An 18,215-nucleotide genomic window follows, 5' to 3' on the forward strand; every position below is an offset into this window, starting at 1 on the left:
GATTTCAGTGAGTTTTCATCAAAATACAGGAGTTCTGCATGAAGTGTTCATTTTGGCCTTCTCTCGCTGAGAAAACACTATTTGTGACCTGTGACACAAAAATGCCATAACTTTTGTTCAAAGTGAGTTTTCAGTCAAGTTTCAACCTGAATGCATAGAAAGATGCATAAACTTGAAGTTACAGGTGGAGTTCAATGAGTTTTCATCAAAATACAGGAGTTCTGCATGAAGTGTTCATTTTGGCCTTCTCTCGCTGAGAAAGCACTATTTGTGACCTGTGACATAAAACAGCCATAACTTTTTTTGAAGTGAGTTTTCAGTCAAGTTTCAACCTGAAAGCATAGAATGATGCATAAACTTGAATTTACAGGTGGATTTCAGTGAGTTTTCATCAAAATACAGGAGTTCTGCATGAAGTGTTCATTTTGGCCTTCTCTTGCTGAGAAAACGCTATTTGTGACCTGTGACACAAAACAGCCATAACTTTTGTTGAAAGTGAGTTTTCAGTCAAGTTTCAACCTGAAAGCATAGAAAGATGCATAAACTTGAATTCACAGCTTGATTTCAGTGAGTTTTCATCAAAATACAGGAGTTCTGCATGAAGTGTTCATTTTGGCCTTCTCTCGCTGAGAAAACACTATTTGTGACCTGTGACATAAAAATGCCATAACTTTTGTTCAAAGTGAGTTTTCAGTCAAGTTTCAACCTGAAAGCATAGAAAGATGCATAAACTTGAAGTTACAGGTGGATTTCAGTGAGTTTTTATCAAAATACAGGAGTTCTGCATGAAGTGTTCATTTTGACCTTCTCTCGCTGAGAAAACACTTTTTGTGACCTGTGACACAAAAATGCCATAACTTTTGTTCAAAGTGAGTTTTCAGTCAAGTTTCAACCTGAAAGCATAGAAAGATGCATAAACTTGAAGTTACAGCTTGATATCAGTGAGTTTTCATCAAAATACAGGAGTTCTGCATGAAGTGTTCATTTTGGCCTTCTCTCGCTGAGAAAACACTATTTGTGACCTGTGATACAAAAATGCCATAACTTTTGTTCAAAGTGAGTTTTCAGTCAAGTTTCAATCTGAAAGCATAGAAAGATGCATAAACTTGAAGTTACAGCTAGATTTCAGTGAGTTTTCATGAAAATAAAGGAGTTCTGCATGAAGTGTTCATTTTGGCCTTCTCTCGCTGAGAAAACGCTATTTGTGACCTGTGACACAAAACAGCCATAACTTTTGTTGAAAGTGAGTTTTCAGTCAAGTTTCAACCTGAAAGCAAAAAAAGATGCATAAACTTGAAGTTACAGCTTGATTTCTGTGAGTTTTCATCAAAATACAGGAGTTCTGCATGAAGTGTTCATTTTGGCCTTCTCTCGCTGAGAAAACACTATTTGTGACCTGTGATACAAAAATGCCATAACTTTTGTTCAAAGTGATTTTTAAGTCAAATTTCAACCTGAAAGCATAGAAAGATGCATAAACTTGAAGTTACAGCTTGATTTCAGTGAGTTTTCATCAAAATACAGGAGTTCTGCATGAAGTGTTCATTTCGGCCTTCTCTCGCTGAGAAAACACTATTTGTGACCTGTGATACAAAAATGCCATAACTTTTGTTCAAAGTGAGTTTTAAGTCAAGTTTCAACCTGAAAGCATAGAAAGATGCATAAACTTGAAGTTACAGCTTGATTTCAGTGAGTTTTCATGAAAATACAGGAGTTCTGCATGAAGTGTTCATTTTGGCCTTCTCTCGCTGAGAAAACGCTATTTGTGACCTGTGACACAAAACAGCCATAACTTTTGTTGAAAGTGAGTTTTCAGTCAAGTTTCAACCTGAAAGCATAGAAAGATGCATAAACTTGAAGTTACAGCTTGATTTCAGTGAGTTTTCATCAAAATACAGGAGTTCTGCATGAAGTGTTCATTTTGGCCTTCTCTCGCTGAGAAAACACAATTTGTGACCTGTGATACAAAAATGCCATAACTTTTGTTCAAAGTGAGTTTTAAGTCAAGTTTCAACCTGAAAGCATAGAAAGATGCAAAAACTTGAAGTTACAGCTTGATTTCAGTGAGTTTTCATCAAAATACAGGAGTTCTGCATGAAGTTTTCATTTTGGCCTTCTCTCGCTGAGAAAACACTATTTGTGACCTGTGACATAAAAATGCCATAACTTTTGTTCAAAGTGAGTTTTCAGTCAAGTTTTAACCTGAAAGCATAGAAAGATGCATAAACTTGAAGTTACAGCTTGATTTCAGTGAGTTTTCATCAAAATACAGGAGTTCTGCATGAAGTGTTCATTTTGGCCTTCTCTCGCTGAGAAAACACTATTTGTGACCTGTGACACAAAAATGCCATAACTTTTGTTCAAAGTGAGTTTTCAGTCAAGTTTCAACCTGAATGCATAGAAAGATGCATAAACTTGAAGTTACAGGTGGAGTTCAATGAGTTTTCATCAAAATACAGGAGTTCTGCATGAAGTGTTCATTTTGGCCTTCTCTCGCTGAGAAAACACTATTTGTGACCTGTGATACAAAAATGCCATAACTTTTGTTCAAAGTGAGTTTTCAGTCAAGTTTCAACCTGAAAGCATAGAAAGATGCATAAACTTGAAGTTACAGGTGGAGTTCAATGAGTTTTCATCAAAATACAGGAGTTCTGCATGAAGTGTTCATTTTGGCCTTCTCTCGCTGAGAAAACACTATTTGTGACCTGTGACACAAAAATGCCATAACTTTTGTTCAAAGTGAGTTTTCAGTCAAGTTTCAACCTGAAAGCATAGAAAGATGCATAAACTTGAAGTTACAGGTGGAGTTCAATGAGTTTTCATCAAAATACAGGAGTTCTGCATAAAGTGTTCATTTTGGCCTTCTCTCGCTGAGAAAACACTATTTGTGACCTGTGATACAAAAATGCCATAACTTTTGTTCAAAGTGAGTTTTAAGTCAAGTTTCAACCTGAAAGCATAGAAAGATGCATAAACTTGAAGTTACAGCTTGATTTCAGTGAGTTTTCATCAAAATACAGGAGTTCTGCATGAAGTGTTCATTTTGGCCTTCTCTCGCTGAGAAAACACTATTTGTGACCTGTGACACAAAAATGCCATAACTTTTGTTCAAAGTGAGTTTTCAGTCAAGTTTCAACCTGAAAGTATAGAAAGATGCATAAACTTGAAGTTACAAGTGGATTTCAGTGAGTTTTCATCAAAATACAGGAGTTCTGCATGAAGTGTTCATTTCGGCCTTCTCTCGCTGAGAAAACACTATTTGTGACCTGTGACACAAAACAGCCATAACTTTTGTTGAAAGTGAGTTTTCAGTCAAGTTTCAACCTGAAAGCATAGAAAGATGCATAAACTTGAAGTTACAGCTTGATTTCAGTGAGTTTTCATCAAAATACAGGAGTTCTGCATGAAGTGTTCATTTTGGCCTTCTCTCGCTGAGAAAACACTATTTGTGACCTGTGATACAAAAATGCCATAACTTTTGTTCAAAGTGAGTTTTCAGTCAAGTTTCAACCTGAAAGCATAGAAAGATGCATAAACTTGAAGTTACAGGTGGAGTTCAATGAGTTTTCATCAAAATACAGGAGTTCTGCATGAAGTGTTCATTTTGGCCTTCTCTCGCTGAGAAAACACTATTTGTGACCTGTGATACAAAAATGCCATAACTTTTGTTCAAAGTGAGTTTTCAGTCAAGTTTCAACCTGAAAGCATAGAAAGATGCATAAACTTGAAGTTACAGGTGGAGTTCAATGAGTTTTCATCAAAATACAGGAGTTCTGCATGAAGTGTTCATTTTGGCCTTCTCTCGCTGAGAAAACACTATTTGTGACCTGTGACACAAAAATGCCATAACTTTTGTTCAAAGTGAGTTTTCAGTCAAGTTTCAACCTGAAAGCATAGAAAGATGCATAAACTTGAAGTTACAGCTTGATTTCAGTGAGTTTTCATCAAAATACAGGAGTTCTGCATGAAGTGTTCATTTTGGCCTTCTCTCGCTGAGAAAACACTATTTGTGACCTGTGACACAAAAATGCCATAACTTTTGTTCAAAGTGAGTTTTCAGTCAAGTTTCAACCTGAAAGCATAGAAAGATGCATAAACTTGAAGTTACAAGTGGATTTCAGTGAGTTTTCATCAAAATACAGGAGTTATGCATGAAGTGTTCATTTTGGCCTTCTCTCGCTGAGAAAGCACTATTTGTGACCTGTGACATAAAACAGCCAAAACTTTTTTTGAAGTGAGTTTTCAGTCAAGTTTCAACCTGAAATCATAGAATGATGCATAAACTTGAATTTACAGGTGGATTTCAGTGAGTTTTCATCAAAATACAGGAGTTCTGCATGAAGTGTTCATTTTGGCCTTCTCTTGCTGAGAAAACGCTATTTGTGACCTGTGACACAAAACAGCCATAACTTTTGTTGAAAGTGAGTTTTCAGTCAAGTTTCAACCTGAAAGCATAGAAAGATGCATAAACTTGAATTCACAGCTTGATTTCAGTGAGTTTTCATCAAAATACAGGAGTTCTGCATGAAGTGTTCATTTTGGCCTTCTCTCGCTGAGAAAACACTATTTGTGACCTGTGACATAAAAATGCCATAACTTTTGTTCAAAGTGAGTTTTCAGTCAAGTTTCAACCTGAAAGCATAGAAAGATGCATAAACTTGAAGTTACAGGTGGATTTCAGTGAGTTTTTATCAAAATACAGGAGTTCTGCATGAAGTGTTCATTTTGGCCTTCTCTCGCTGAGAAAACACTATTTGTGACCTGTGACACAAAAATGCCATAACTTTTGTTCAAAGTGAGTTTTCAGTCAAGTTTCAACCTGAAAGCATAGAAAGATGCATAAACTTGAAGTTACAGCTTGATATCAGTGAGTTTTCATCAAAATACAGGAGTTCTGCATGAAGTGTTCATTTTGGCCTTCTCTCGCTGAGAAAACACTATTTGTGACCTGTGATACAAAAATGCCATAACTTTTGTTCAAAGTGAGTTTTCAGTCAAGTTTCAATCTGAAAGCATAGAAAGATGCATAAACTTGAAGTTACAGCTTGATTTCAGTGAGTTTGCATGAAAATAAAGGAGTTCTGCATGAAGTGTTCATTTTGGCCTTCTCTCGCTGAGAAAACGCTATTTGTGACCTGTGACACAAAACAGCCATAACTTTTGTTGAAAGTGAGTTTTCAGTCAAGTTTCAACCTGAAAGCAAAAAAAGATGCATAAACTTGAAGTTACAGCTTGATTTCTGTGAGTTTTCATCAAAATACAGGAGTTCTGCATGAAGTTTTCATTTCGGCCTTCTCTCGCTGAGAAAACACTATTTGTGACCTGTGATACAAAAATGCCATAACTTTTGTTCAAAGTGAGTTTTAAGTCAAGTTTCAACCTGAAAGCATAGAAAGATGCATAAACTTGAAGTTACAGCTTGATTTCAGTGAGTTTTCATGAAAATACAGGAGTTCTGCATGAAGTGTTCATTTTGGCCTTCTCTCGCTGAGAAAACGCTATTTGTGACCTGTGACACAAAACAGCCATAACTTTTGTTGAAAGTGAGTTTTCAGTCAAGTTTCAACCTGAAAGCATAGAAAGATGCATAAACTTGAAGTTACAGCTTGATTTCAGTGAGTTTTCATCAAAATACAGGAGTTCTGCATGAAGTGTTCATTTTGGCCTTCTCTCGCTGAGAAAACACAATTTGTGACCTGTGATACAAAAATGCCATAACTTTTGTTCAAAGTGAGTTTTAAGTCAAGTTTCAACCTGAAAGCATAGAAAGATGCAAAAACTTGAAGTTACAGCTTGATTTCAGTGAGTTTTCATCAAAATACAGGAGTTCTGCATGAAGTTTTCATTTTGGCCTTCTCTCGCTGAGAAAACACTATTTGTGACCTGTGACATAAAAATGCCATAACTTTTGTTCAAAGTGAGTTTTCAGTCAAGTTTTAACCTGAAAGCATAGAAAGATGCATAAACTTGAAGTTACAGCTTGATTTCAGTGAGTTTTCATCAAAATACAGGAGTTCTGCATGAAGTGTTCATTTTGGCCTTCTCTCGCTGAGAAAACACTATTTGTGACCTGTGACACAAAAATGCCATAACTTTTGTTCAAAGTGAGTTTTCAGTCAAGTTTCAACCTGAATGCATAGAAAGATGCATAAACTTGAAGTTACAGGTGGAGTTCAATGAGTTTTCATCAAAATACAGGAGTTCTGCATGAAGTGTTCATTTTGGCCTTCTCTCGCTGAGAAAGCACTATTTGTGACCTGTGACATAAAACAGCCATAACTTTTTTTGAAGTGAGTTTTCAGTCAAGTTTCAACCTGAAAGCATAGAATGATGCATAAACTTGAATTTACAGGTGGATTTCAGTGAGTTTTCATCAAAATACAGGAGTTCTGCATGAAGTGTTCATTTTGGCCTTCTCTTGCTGAGAAAACGCTATTTGTGACCTGTGACACAAAACAGCCATAACTTTTGTTGAAAGTGAGTTTTCAGTCAAGTTTCAACCTGAAAGCATAGAAAGATGCATAAACTTGAATTCACAGCTTGATTTCAGTGAGTTTTCATCAAAATACAGGAGTTCTGCATGAAGTGTTCATTTTGGCCTTCTCTCGCTGAGAAAACACTATTTGTGACCTGTGACATAAAAATGCCATAACTTTTGTTCAAAGTGAGTTTTCAGTCAAGTTTCAACCTGAAAGCATAGAAAGATGCATAAACTTGAAGTTACAGGTGGATTTCAGTGAGTTTTTATCAAAATACAGGAGTTCTGCATGAAGTGTTCATTTTGGCCTTCTCTCGCTGAGAAAACACTATTTGTGACCTGTGACACAAAAATGCCATAACTTTTGTTCAAAGTGAGTTTTCAGTCAAGTTTCAACCTGAAAGCATAGAAAGATGCATAAACTTGAAGTTACAGCTTGATATCAGTGAGTTTTCATCAAAATACAGGAGTTCTGCATGAAGTGTTCATTTTGGCCTTCTCTCGCTGAGAAAACACTATTTGTGACCTGTGATACAAAAATGCCATAACTTTTGTTCAAAGTGAGTTTTCAGTCAAGTTTCAATCTGAAAGCATAGAAAGATGCATAAACTTGAAGTTACAGCTTGATTTCAGTGAGTTTTCATGAAAATAAAGGAGTTCTGCATGAAGTGTTCATTTTGGCCTTCTCTCGCTGAGAAAACGCTATTTGTGACCTGTGACACAAAACAGCCATAACTTTTGTTGAAAGTGAGTTTTCAGTCAAGTTTCAACCTGAAAGCAAAAAAAGATGCATAAACTTGAAGTTACAGCTTGATTTCTGTGAGTTTTCATCAAAATACAGGAGTTCTGCATGAAGTTTTCATTTTGGCCTTCTCTCGCTGAGAAAACACTATTTGTGACCTGTGATACAAAAATGCCATAACTTTTGTTCAAAGTGATTTTTAAGTCAAATTTCAACCTGAAAGCATAGAAAGATGCATAAACTTGAAGTTACAGCTTGATTTCAGTGAGTTTTCATCAAAATACAGGAGTTCTGCATGAAGTGTTCATTTCGGCCTTCTCTCGCTGAGAAAACACTATTTGTGACCTGTGATACAAAAATGCCATAACTTTTGTTCAAAGTGAGTTTTCAGTCAAGTTTCAACCTGAAAGCATAGAAAGATGCATAAACTTGAAGTTACAGCTTGATTTCAGTGAGTTTTCATGAAAATACAGGAGTTCTGCATGAAGTGTTCATTTTGGCCTTCTCTCGCTGAGAAAACGCTATTTGTGACCTGTGACACAAAACAGCCATAACTTTTGTTGAAAGTGAGTTTTCAGTCAAGTTTCAACCTGAAAGCGTAGAAAGATGCATAAACTTGAAGTTACAGCTTGATTTCAGTGAGTTTTCATCAAAATACAGGAGTTCTGCATGAAGTGTTCATTTTGGCCTTCTCTCGCTGAGAAAACACAATTTGTGACCTGTGATACAAAAATGCCATAACTTTTGTTCAAAGTGAGTTTTAAGTCAAGTTTCAACCTGAAAGCATAGAAAGATGCAAAAACTTGAAGTTACAGCTTGATTTCAGTGAGTTTTCATCAAAATACAGGAGTTCTGCATGAAGTTTTCATTTTGGCCTTCTCTCGCTGAGAAAACACTATTTGTGACCTGTGACATAAAAATGCCATAACTTTTGTTCAAAGTGAGTTTTCAGTCAAGTTTTAACCTGAAAGCATAGAAAGATGCATAAACTTGAAGTTACAGCTTGATTTCAGTGAGTTTTCATCAAAATACAGGAGTTCTGCATGAAGTGTTCATTTTGGCCTTCTCTCGCTGAGAAAACACTATTTGTGACCTGTGACACAAAAATGCCATAACTTTTGTTCAAAGTGAGTTTTCAGTCAAGTTTCAACCTGAATGCATAGAAAGATGCATAAACTTGAAGTTACAGGTGGAGTTCAATGAGTTTTCATCAAAATACAGGAGTTCTGCATGAAGTGTTCATTTTGGCCTTCTCTCGCTGAGAAAACACTATTTGTGACCTGTGATACAAAAATGCCATAACTTTTGTTCAAAGTGAGTTTTCAGTCAAGTTTCAACCTGAAAGCATAGAAAGATGCATAAACTTGAAGTTACAGGTGGAGTTCAATGAGTTTTCATCAAAATACAGGAGTTCTGCATGAAGTGTTCATTTTGGCCTTCTCTCGCTGAGAAAACACTATTTGTGACCTGTGACACAAAAATGCCATAACTTTTGTTCAAAGTGAGTTTTCAGTCAAGTTTCAACCTGAAAGCATAGAAAGATGCATAAACTTGAAGGTACAGGTGGAGTTCAATGAGTTTTCATCAAAATACAGGAGTTCTGCATAAAGTGTTCATTTTGGCCTTCTCTCGCTGAGAAAACACTATTTGTGACCTGTGATACAAAAATGCCATAACTTTTGTTCAAAGTGAGTTTTAAGTCAAGTTTCAACCTGAAAGCATAGAAAGATGCATAAACTTGAAGTTACAGCTTGATTTCAGTGAGTTTTCATCAAAATACAGGAGTTCTGCATGAAGTGTTCATTTTGGCCTTCTCTCGCTGAGAAAACACTATTTGTGACCTGTGACACAAAAATGCCATAACTTTTGTTCAAAGTGAGTTTTCAGTCAAGTTTCAACCTGAAAGTATAGAAAGATGCATAAACTTGAAGTTACAAGTGGATTTCAGTGAGTTTTCATCAAAATACAGGAGTTATGCATGAAGTGTTCATTTTGGCCTTCTCTCGCTGAGAAAGAACTATTTGTGACCTGTGACACAAAACAGCCATAACTTTTTTTGAAGTGAGTTTTCAGTCAAGTTTCAACCTGAAAGCATAGAATGATGCATAAACTTGAATTTACAGGTGGATTTCAGTGAGTTTTCATCAAAATACAGGAGTTCTGCATGAAGTGTTCATTTTGGCCTTCTCTTGCTGAGAAAACGCTATTTGTGACCTGTGACACAAAACAGCCATAACTTTTGTTGAAAGTGAGTTTTCAGTCAAGTTTCAACCTGAAAGCATAGAAAGATGCAAAAACTTGAATTCACAGCTTGATTTCAGTGAGTTTTCATCAAAATACAGGAGTTCTGCATGAAGTGTTCATTTTGGCCTTCTCTCGCTGAGAAAACACTATTTGTGACCTGTGACATAAAAATGCCATAACTTTTGTTCAAAGTGAGTTTTCAGTCAAGTTTCAACCTGAAAGCATAGAAAGATGCATAAACTTGAAGTTACAGGTGGATTTCAGTGAGTTTTTATCAAAATACAGGAGTTCTGCATGAAGTGTTCATTTTGGCCTTCTCTCGCTGAGAAAACACTATTTGTGACCTGTGATACAAAAATGCCATAACTTTTGTTCAAAGTGAGTTTTCAGTCAAGTTTCAACCTGAAAGCATAGAAAGATGCATAAACTTGAAGTTACAGGTGGAGTTCAATGAGTTTTCATCAAAATACAGGAGTTCTGCATGAAGTGTTCATTTTGGCCTTCTCTCGCTGAGAAAACACTATTTGTGACCTGTGATACAAAAATGCCATAACTTTTGTTCAAAGTGAGTTTTCAGTCAAGTTTCAACCTGAAAGCATAGAAAGATGCATAAACTTGAAGTTACAGGTGGAGTTCAATGAGTTTTCATCAAAATACAGGAGTTCTGCATGAAGTGTTCATTTTGGCCTTCTCTCGCTGAGAAAACACTATTTGTGACCTGTGACACAAAAATGCCATAACTTTTGTTCAAAGTGAGTTTTCAGTCAAGTTTCAACCTGAAAGCATAGAAAGATGCATAAACTTGAAGTTACAAGTGGATTTCAGTGAGTTTTCATCAAAATACAGGAGTTATGCATGAAGTGTTCATTTTGGCCTTCTCTCGCTGAGAAAGCACTATTTGTGACCTGTGACATAAAACAGCCATAACTTTTTTTGAAGTGAGTTTTCAGTCAAGTTTCAACCTGAAAGCATAGAATGATGCATAAACTTGAATTTACAGGTGGATTTCAGTGAGTTTTCATCAAAATACAGGAGTTCTGCATGAAGTGTTCATTTTGGCCTTCTCTTGCTGAGAAAACGCTATTTGTGACCTGTGACACAAAACAGCCATAACTTTTGTTGAAAGTGAGTTTTCAGTCAAGTTTCAACCTGAAAGCATAGAAAGATGCATAAACTTGAATTCACAGCTTGATTTCAGTGAGTTTTCATCAAAATACAGGAGTTCTGCATGAAGTGTTCATTTTGGCCTTCTCTCGCTGAGAAAACACTATTTGTGACCTGTGACATAAAAATGCCATAACTTTTGTTCAAAGTGAGTTTTCAGTCAAGTTTCAACCTGAAAGCATAGAAAGATGCATAAACTTGAAGTTACAGGTGGATTTCAGTGAGTTTTTATCAAAATACAGGAGTTCTGCATGAAGTGTTCATTTTGGCCTTCTCTCGCTGAGAAAACACTATTTGTGACCTGTGACACAAAAATGCCATAACTTTTGTTCAAAGTGAGTTTTCAGTCAAGTTTCAACCTGAAAGCATAGAAAGATGCATAAACTTGAAGTTACAGCTTGATATCAGTGAGTTTTCATCAAAATACAGGAGTTCTGCATGAAGTGTTCATTTTGGCCTTCTCTCGCTGAGAAAACACTATTTGTGACCTGTGATACAAAAATGCCATAACTTTTGTTCAAAGTGAGTTTTCAGTCAAGTTTCAATCTGAAAGCATAGAAAGATGCATAAACTTGAAGTTACAGCTTGATTTCAGTGAGTTTTCATGAAAATAAAGGAGTTCTGCATGAAGTGTTCATTTTGGCCTTCTCTCGCTGAGAAAACGCTATTTGTGACCTGTGACACAAAACAGCCATCACTTTTGTTGAAAGTGAGTTTTCAGTCAAGTTTCAACCTGAAAGCAAAAAAAGATGCATAAACTTGAAGTTACAGCTTGATTTCTGTGAGTTTTCATCAAAATACAGGAGTTCTGCATGAAGTTTTCATTTCGGCCTTCTCTCGCTGAGAAAACACTATTTGTGACCTGTGATACAAAAATGCCATAACTTTTGTTCAAAGTGAGTTTTAAGTCAAGTTTCAACCTGAAAGCATAGAAAGATGCATAAACTTGAAGTTACAGCTTGATTTCAGTGAGTTTTCATGAAAATACAGGAGTTCTGCATGAAGTGTTCATTTTGGCCTTCTCTCGCTGAGAAAACGCTATTTGTGACCTGTGACACAAAACAGCCATAACTTTTGTTGAAAGTGAGTTTTCAGTCAAGTTTCAACCTGAAAGCATAGAAAGATGCATAAACTTGAAGTTACAGCTTGATTTCAGTGAGTTTTCATCAAAATACAGGAGTTCTGCATGAAGTGTTCATTTTGGCCTTCTCTCGCTGAGAAAACACAATTTGTGACCTGTGATACAAAAATGCCATAACTTTTGTTCAAAGTGAGTTTTAAGTCAAGTTTCAACCTGAAAGCATAGAAAGATGCAAAAACTTGAAGTTACAGCTTGATTTCAGTGAGTTTTCATCAAAATACAGGAGTTCTGCATGAAGTTTTCATTTTGGCCTTCTCTCGCTGAGAAAACACTATTTGTGACCTGTGACATAAAAATGCCATAACTTTTGTTCAAAGTGAGTTTTCAGTCAAGTTTTAACCTGAAAGCATAGAAAGATGCATAAACTTGAAGTTACAGCTTGATTTCAGTGAGTTTTCATCAAAATACAGGAGTTCTGCATGAAGTGTTCATTTTGGCCTTCTCTCGCTGAGAAAACACTATTTGTGACCTGTGACACAAAAATGCCATAACTTTTGTTCAAAGTGAGTTTTCAGTCAAGTTTCAACCTGAATGCATAGAAAGATGCATAAACTTGAAGTTACAGGTGGAGTTCAATGAGTTTTCATCAAAATACAGGAGTTCTGCATGAAGTGTTCATTTTGGCCTTCTCTCGCTGAGAAAGCACTATTTGTGACCTGTGACATAAAACAGCCATAACTTTTTTTGAAGTGAGTTTTCAGTCAAGTTTCAACCTGAAAGCATAGAATGATGCATAAACTTGAATTTACAGGTGGATTTCAGTGAGTTTTCATCAAAATACAGGAGTTCTGCATGAAGTGTTCATTTTGGCCTTCTCTTGCTGAGAAAACGCTATTTGTGACCTGTGACACAAAACAGCCATAACTTTTGTTGAAAGTGAGTTTTCAGTCAAGTTTCAACCTGAAAGCATAGAAAGATGCATAAACTTGAATTCACAGCTTGATTTCAGTGAGTTTTCATCAAAATACAGGAGTTCTGCATGAAGTGTTCATTTTGGCCTTCTCTCGCTGAGAAAACACTATTTGTGACCTGTGACATAAAAATGCCATAACTTTTGTTCAAAGTGAGTTTTCAGTCAAGTTTCAACCTGAAAGCATAGAAAGATGCATAAACTTGAAGTTACAGGTGGATTTCAGTGAGTTTTTATCAAAATACAGGAGTTCTGCATGAAGTGTTCATTTTGGCCTTCTCTCGCTGAGAAAACACTATTTGTGACCTGTGACACAAAAATGCCATAACTTTTGTTCAAAGTGAGTTTTCAGTCAAGTTTCAACCTGAAAGCATAGAAAGATGCATAAACTTGAAGTTACAGCTTGATATCAGTGAGTTTTCATCAAAATACAGGAGTTCTGCATGAAGTGTTCATTTTGGCCTTCTCTCGCTGAGAAAACACTATTTGTGACCTGTGATACAAAAATGCCATAACTTTTGTTCAAAGTGAGTTTTCAGTCAAGTTTCAATCTGAAAGCATAGAAAGATGCATAAACTTGAAGTTACAGCTTGATTTCAGTGAGTTTTCATGAAAATAAAGGAGTTCTGCATGAAGTGTTCATTTTGGCCTTCTCTCGCTGAGAAAACGCTATTTGTGACCTGTGACACAAAACAGCCATAACTTTTGTTGAAAGTGAGTTTTCAGTCAAGTTTCAACCTGAAAGCAAAAAAAGATGCATAAACTTGAAGTTACAGCTTGATTTCTGTGAGTTTTCATCAAAATACAGGAGTTCTGCATGAAGTTTTCATTTTGGCCTTCTCTCGCTGAGAAAACACTATTTGTGACCTGTGATACAAAAATGCCATAACTTTTGTTCAAAGTGATTTTTAAGTCAAATTTCAACCTGAAAGCATAGAAAGATGCATAAACTTGAAGTTACAGCTTGATTTCAGTGAGTTTTCATCAAAATACAGGAGTTCTGCATGAAGTGTTCATTTCGGCCTTCTCTCGCTGAGAAAACACTATTTGTGACCTGTGATACAAAAATGCCATAACTTTTGTTCAAAGTGAGTTTTAAGTCAAGTTTCAACCTGAAAGCATAGAAAGATGCATAAACTTGAAGTTACAGCTTGATTTCAGTGAGTTTTCATGAAAATACAGGAGTTCTGCATGAAGTGTTCATTTTGGCCTTCTCTCGCTGAGAAAACGCTATTTGTGACCTGTGACACAAAACAGCCATAACTTTTGTTGAAAGTGAGTTTTCAGTCAAGTTTCAACCTGAAAGCATAGAAAGATGCATAAAATTGAAGTTACAGCTTGATTTCAGTGAGTTTTCATCAAAATACAGGAGTTCTGCATGAAGTGTTCATTTTGGCCTTCTCTCGCTGAGAAAACACAATTTGTGACCTGTGATACAAAAATGCCATAACTTTTGTTCAAAGTGAGTTTTAAGTCAAGTTTCAACCTGAAAGCATAGAAAGATGCAAAAACTTGAAGTTACAGCTTGATTTCAGTGAGTTTTCATCAAAATACAGGAGTTCTGCATGAAGTTTTCATTTTGGCCTTCTCTCGCTGAGAAAACACTATTTGTGACCTGTGACATAAAAATGCCATAACTTTTGTTCAAAGTGAGTTTTCAGTCAAGTTTTAACCTGAAAGCATAGAAAGATGCATAAACTTGAAGTTACAGCTTGATTTCAGTGAGTTTTCATCAAAATACAGGAGTTCTGCATGAAGTGTTCATTTTGGCCTTCTCTCGCTGAGAAAACACTATTTGTGACCTGTGACACAAAAATGCCATAACTTTTGTTCAAAGTGAGTTTTCAGTCAAGTTTCAACCTGAATGCATAGAAAGATGCATAAACTTGAAGTTACAGGTGGAGTTCAATGAGTTTTCATCAAAATACAGGAGTTCTGCATGAAGTGTTCATTTTGGCCTTCTCTCGCTGAGAAAACACTATTTGTGACCTGTGATACAAAAATGCCATAACTTTTGTTCAAAGTGAGTTTTCAGTCAAGTTTCAACCTGAAAGCATAGAAAGATGCATAAACTTGAAGTTACAGGTGGAGTTCAATGAGTTTTCATCAAAATACAGGAGTTCTGCATAAAGTGTTCATTTTGGCCTTCTCTCGCTGAGAAAACACTATTTGTGACCTGTGATACAAAAATGCCATAACTTTTGTTCAAAGTGAGTTTTAAGTCAAGTTTCAACCTGAAAGCATAGAAAGATGCATAAACTTGAAGTTACAGCTTGATTTCAGTGAGTTTTCATCAAAATACAGGAGTTCTGCATGAAGTGTTCATTTTGGCCTTCTCTCGCTGAGAAAACACTATTTGTGACCTGTGACACAAAAATGCCATAACTTTTGTTCAAAGTGAGTTTTCAGTCAAGTTTCAACCTGAAAGTATAGAAAGATGCATAAACTTGAAGTTACAAGTGGATTTCAGTGAGTTTTCATCAAAATACAGGAGTTATGCATGAAGTGTTCATTTTGGCCTTCTCTCGCTGAGAAAGAACTATTTGTGACCTGTGACACAAAACAGCCATAACTTTTTTTGAAGTGAGTTTTCAGTCAAGTTTCAACCTGAAAGCATAGAATGATGCATAAACTTGAATTTACAGGTGGATTTCAGTGAGTTTTCATCAAAATACAGGAGTTCTGCATGAAGTGTTCATTTTGGCCTTCTCTTGCTGAGAAAACGCTATTTGTGACCTGTGACACAAAACAGCCATAACTTTTGTTGAAAGTGAGTTTTCAGTCAAGTTTCAACCTGAAAGCATAGAAAGATGCATAAACTTGAATTCACAGCTTGATTTCAGTGAGTTTTCATCAAAATACAGGAGTTCTGCATGAAGTGTTCATTTTGGCCTTCTCTCGCTGAGAAAACACTATTTGTGACCTGTGACATAAAAATGCCATAACTTTTGTTCAAAGTGAGTTTTCAGTCAAGTTTCAACCTGAAAGCATAGAAAGATGCATAAACTTGAAGTTACAGGTGGATTTCAGTGAGTTTTTATCAAAATACAGGAGTTCTGCATGAAGTGTTCATTTTGGCCTTCTCTCGCTGAGAAAACACTATTTGTGACCTGTGACACAAAAATGCCATAACTTTTGTTCAAAGTGAGTTTTCAGTCAAGTTTCAACCTGAAAGCATAGAAAGATGCATAAACTTGAAGTTACAGCTTGATATCAGTGAGTTTTCATCAAAATACAGGAGTTCTGCATGAAGTGTTCATTTTGGCCTTCTCTCGCTGAGAAAACACTATTTGTGACCTGTGATACAAAAATGCCATAACTTTTGTTCAAAGTGAGTTTTCAGTCAAGTTTCAACCTGAAAGCATAGAAAGATGCATAAACTTGAAGTTACAGCTTGATATCAGTGAGTTTTCATCAAAATACAGGAGTTCTGCATGAAGTGTTCATTTTGGCCTTCTCTCGCTGAGAAAACACTATTTGTGACCTGTGATACAAAAATGCCATAACTTTTGTTCAAAGTGAGTTTTCAGTCAAGTTTCAATCTGAAAGCATAGAAAGATGCATAAACTTGAAGTTACAGCTTGATTTCAGTGAGTTTTCATGAAAATAAAGGAGTTCTGCATGAAGTGTTCATTTTGGCCTTCTCTCGCTGAGAAAACGCTATTTGTGACCTGTGAAACAAAACAGCCATAACTTTTGTTGAAAGTGAGTTTTCAGTCAAGTTTCAACCTGAAAGCAAAAAAAGATGCATAAACTTGAAGTTACAGCTTGATTTCTGTGAGTTTTCATCAAAATACAGGAGTTCTGCATGAAGTGTTCATTTTGGCCTTCTCTCGCTGAGAAAACGCTATTTGTGACCTGTGACACAAAACAGCCATAACTTTTTTGAAAGTGAGTTTTAAGTCAAGTTTCAACCTGAAAGCATAGAAAGATGCATAAACTTGAAGTTCCAGGTGGATTTCAGTGAGTTTTCATCAAAATACAGGAGTTCTGCATGAAGTGTTCATTATGGCCTTCTCTCGCTGAGAAAACACTATTTGTGACCTGTGACACAAAAATGCCATAACTTTTGTTCAAAGTGACTTTTCAGTCAAGTTTCAACCTGAAAGCATAGAAAGATGCATAAACTTGAAGTTACAGCTTGATTTCAGTGAGTTTTCATCAAAATACAGGAGTTCTGCATGAAGTGTTCATTTTGGCCTTCTCTCGCTGAGAAAACACTATTTGTGACCTGTGACACAAAAATGCCATAACTTTTGTTCAAAGTGAGTTTTCAGTCAAGTTTCAACCTGAAAGCATAGAAAGATGCATAAACTTGAAGTTACAAGTGGATTTCAGTGAGTTTTCATCAAAATACAGGAGTTCTGCATGAAGTGTTCATTTTGGCCTTCTCTCGCTGAGAAAGCACTATTTGTGACCTGTGACACAAAACAGCCATAACTTTTTTTGTAGTGAGTTTTCAGTCAAGTTTCAACCTGAAAGCATAGAATGATGCATAAACTTGAAGTTACAGGTGGATTTCAGTGAGTTTTCATCAAAATACAGGAGTTCTGCATGAAGTGTTCATTTTGGCCTTCTCTTGCTGAGAAAACGCTATTTGTGACCTGTGACACAAAACAGCCATAACTTTTGTTCAAAGTGAGTTTTCAGTCAAGTTTCAACCTGAAAGCATAGAAAGATGCATAAACTTGAATTCACAGCTTGATTTCAGTGAGTTTTCATCAAAATACAGGAGTTCTGCATGAAGTGTTCATTTTGGCCTTCTCTCGCTGAGAAAACGCTATTTGTGACCTGTGACACAAAACAGCCATAACTTTTGTTCAAAGTGAGTTTTCAGTCAAGTTTCAACCTGAAAGCATAGAAAGATGCATAAACTTGAATTCACAGCTTGATTTCAGTGAGTTTTCATCAAAATACAGGAGTTCTGCATGAAGTGTTCATTTTGGCCTTCTCTCGCTGAGAAAACACTATTTGTGACCTGTGATACAAAAATGCAATAACTTTTGTTCAAAGTGAGTTTTCAGTCAAGTTTCAACCTGAAAGCATAGAAAGATGCATAAACTTGAAGTTACAGGTGGATTTCAGTGAGTTTTCATCAAAATACAGGAGTTCTGCATGAAGTGTTCATTTTGGCCTTCTCTCGCTGAGAAAACACTATTTGTGACCTGTGACACAAAAATGCCATAACTTTTTTGAAAGTGAGTTTTCAGTCAAGTTTCAACCTGAAAGCATAGAAAGATGCATAAACTTGAAGTTACAGGTGGATTTCAGTGAGTTTTCATCAAAATACAGGAGTTATGCATGAAGTGTTCATTTTGGCCTTCTCTCGCTGAGAAAGCACTATTTGTGACCTGTGACACAAAACAGCCATAACTTTTTTTGAAAGTGAGTTTTCAATCAAGTTTCAACCTGAAAGCATAGAAAGATGCATAAACTTGAAGTTACAGGTGGATTTCAGTGAGTTTTCATCAAAATACAGGAGTTCTGCATGAAGTGTTCATTTTGGCCTTCTCTCGCTGAGAAAACGCTATTTGTG

The sequence above is a fragment of the Aulostomus chinensis genome, chromosome 19, assembly GCF_037954235.1.
Source record: "Aulostomus chinensis isolate RoL2024-O1b breed Wild chromosome 19, RoL_Achi_v1.0, whole genome shotgun sequence".
NCBI lineage: Eukaryota > Metazoa > Chordata > Actinopteri > Syngnathiformes > Aulostomidae > Aulostomus > Aulostomus chinensis.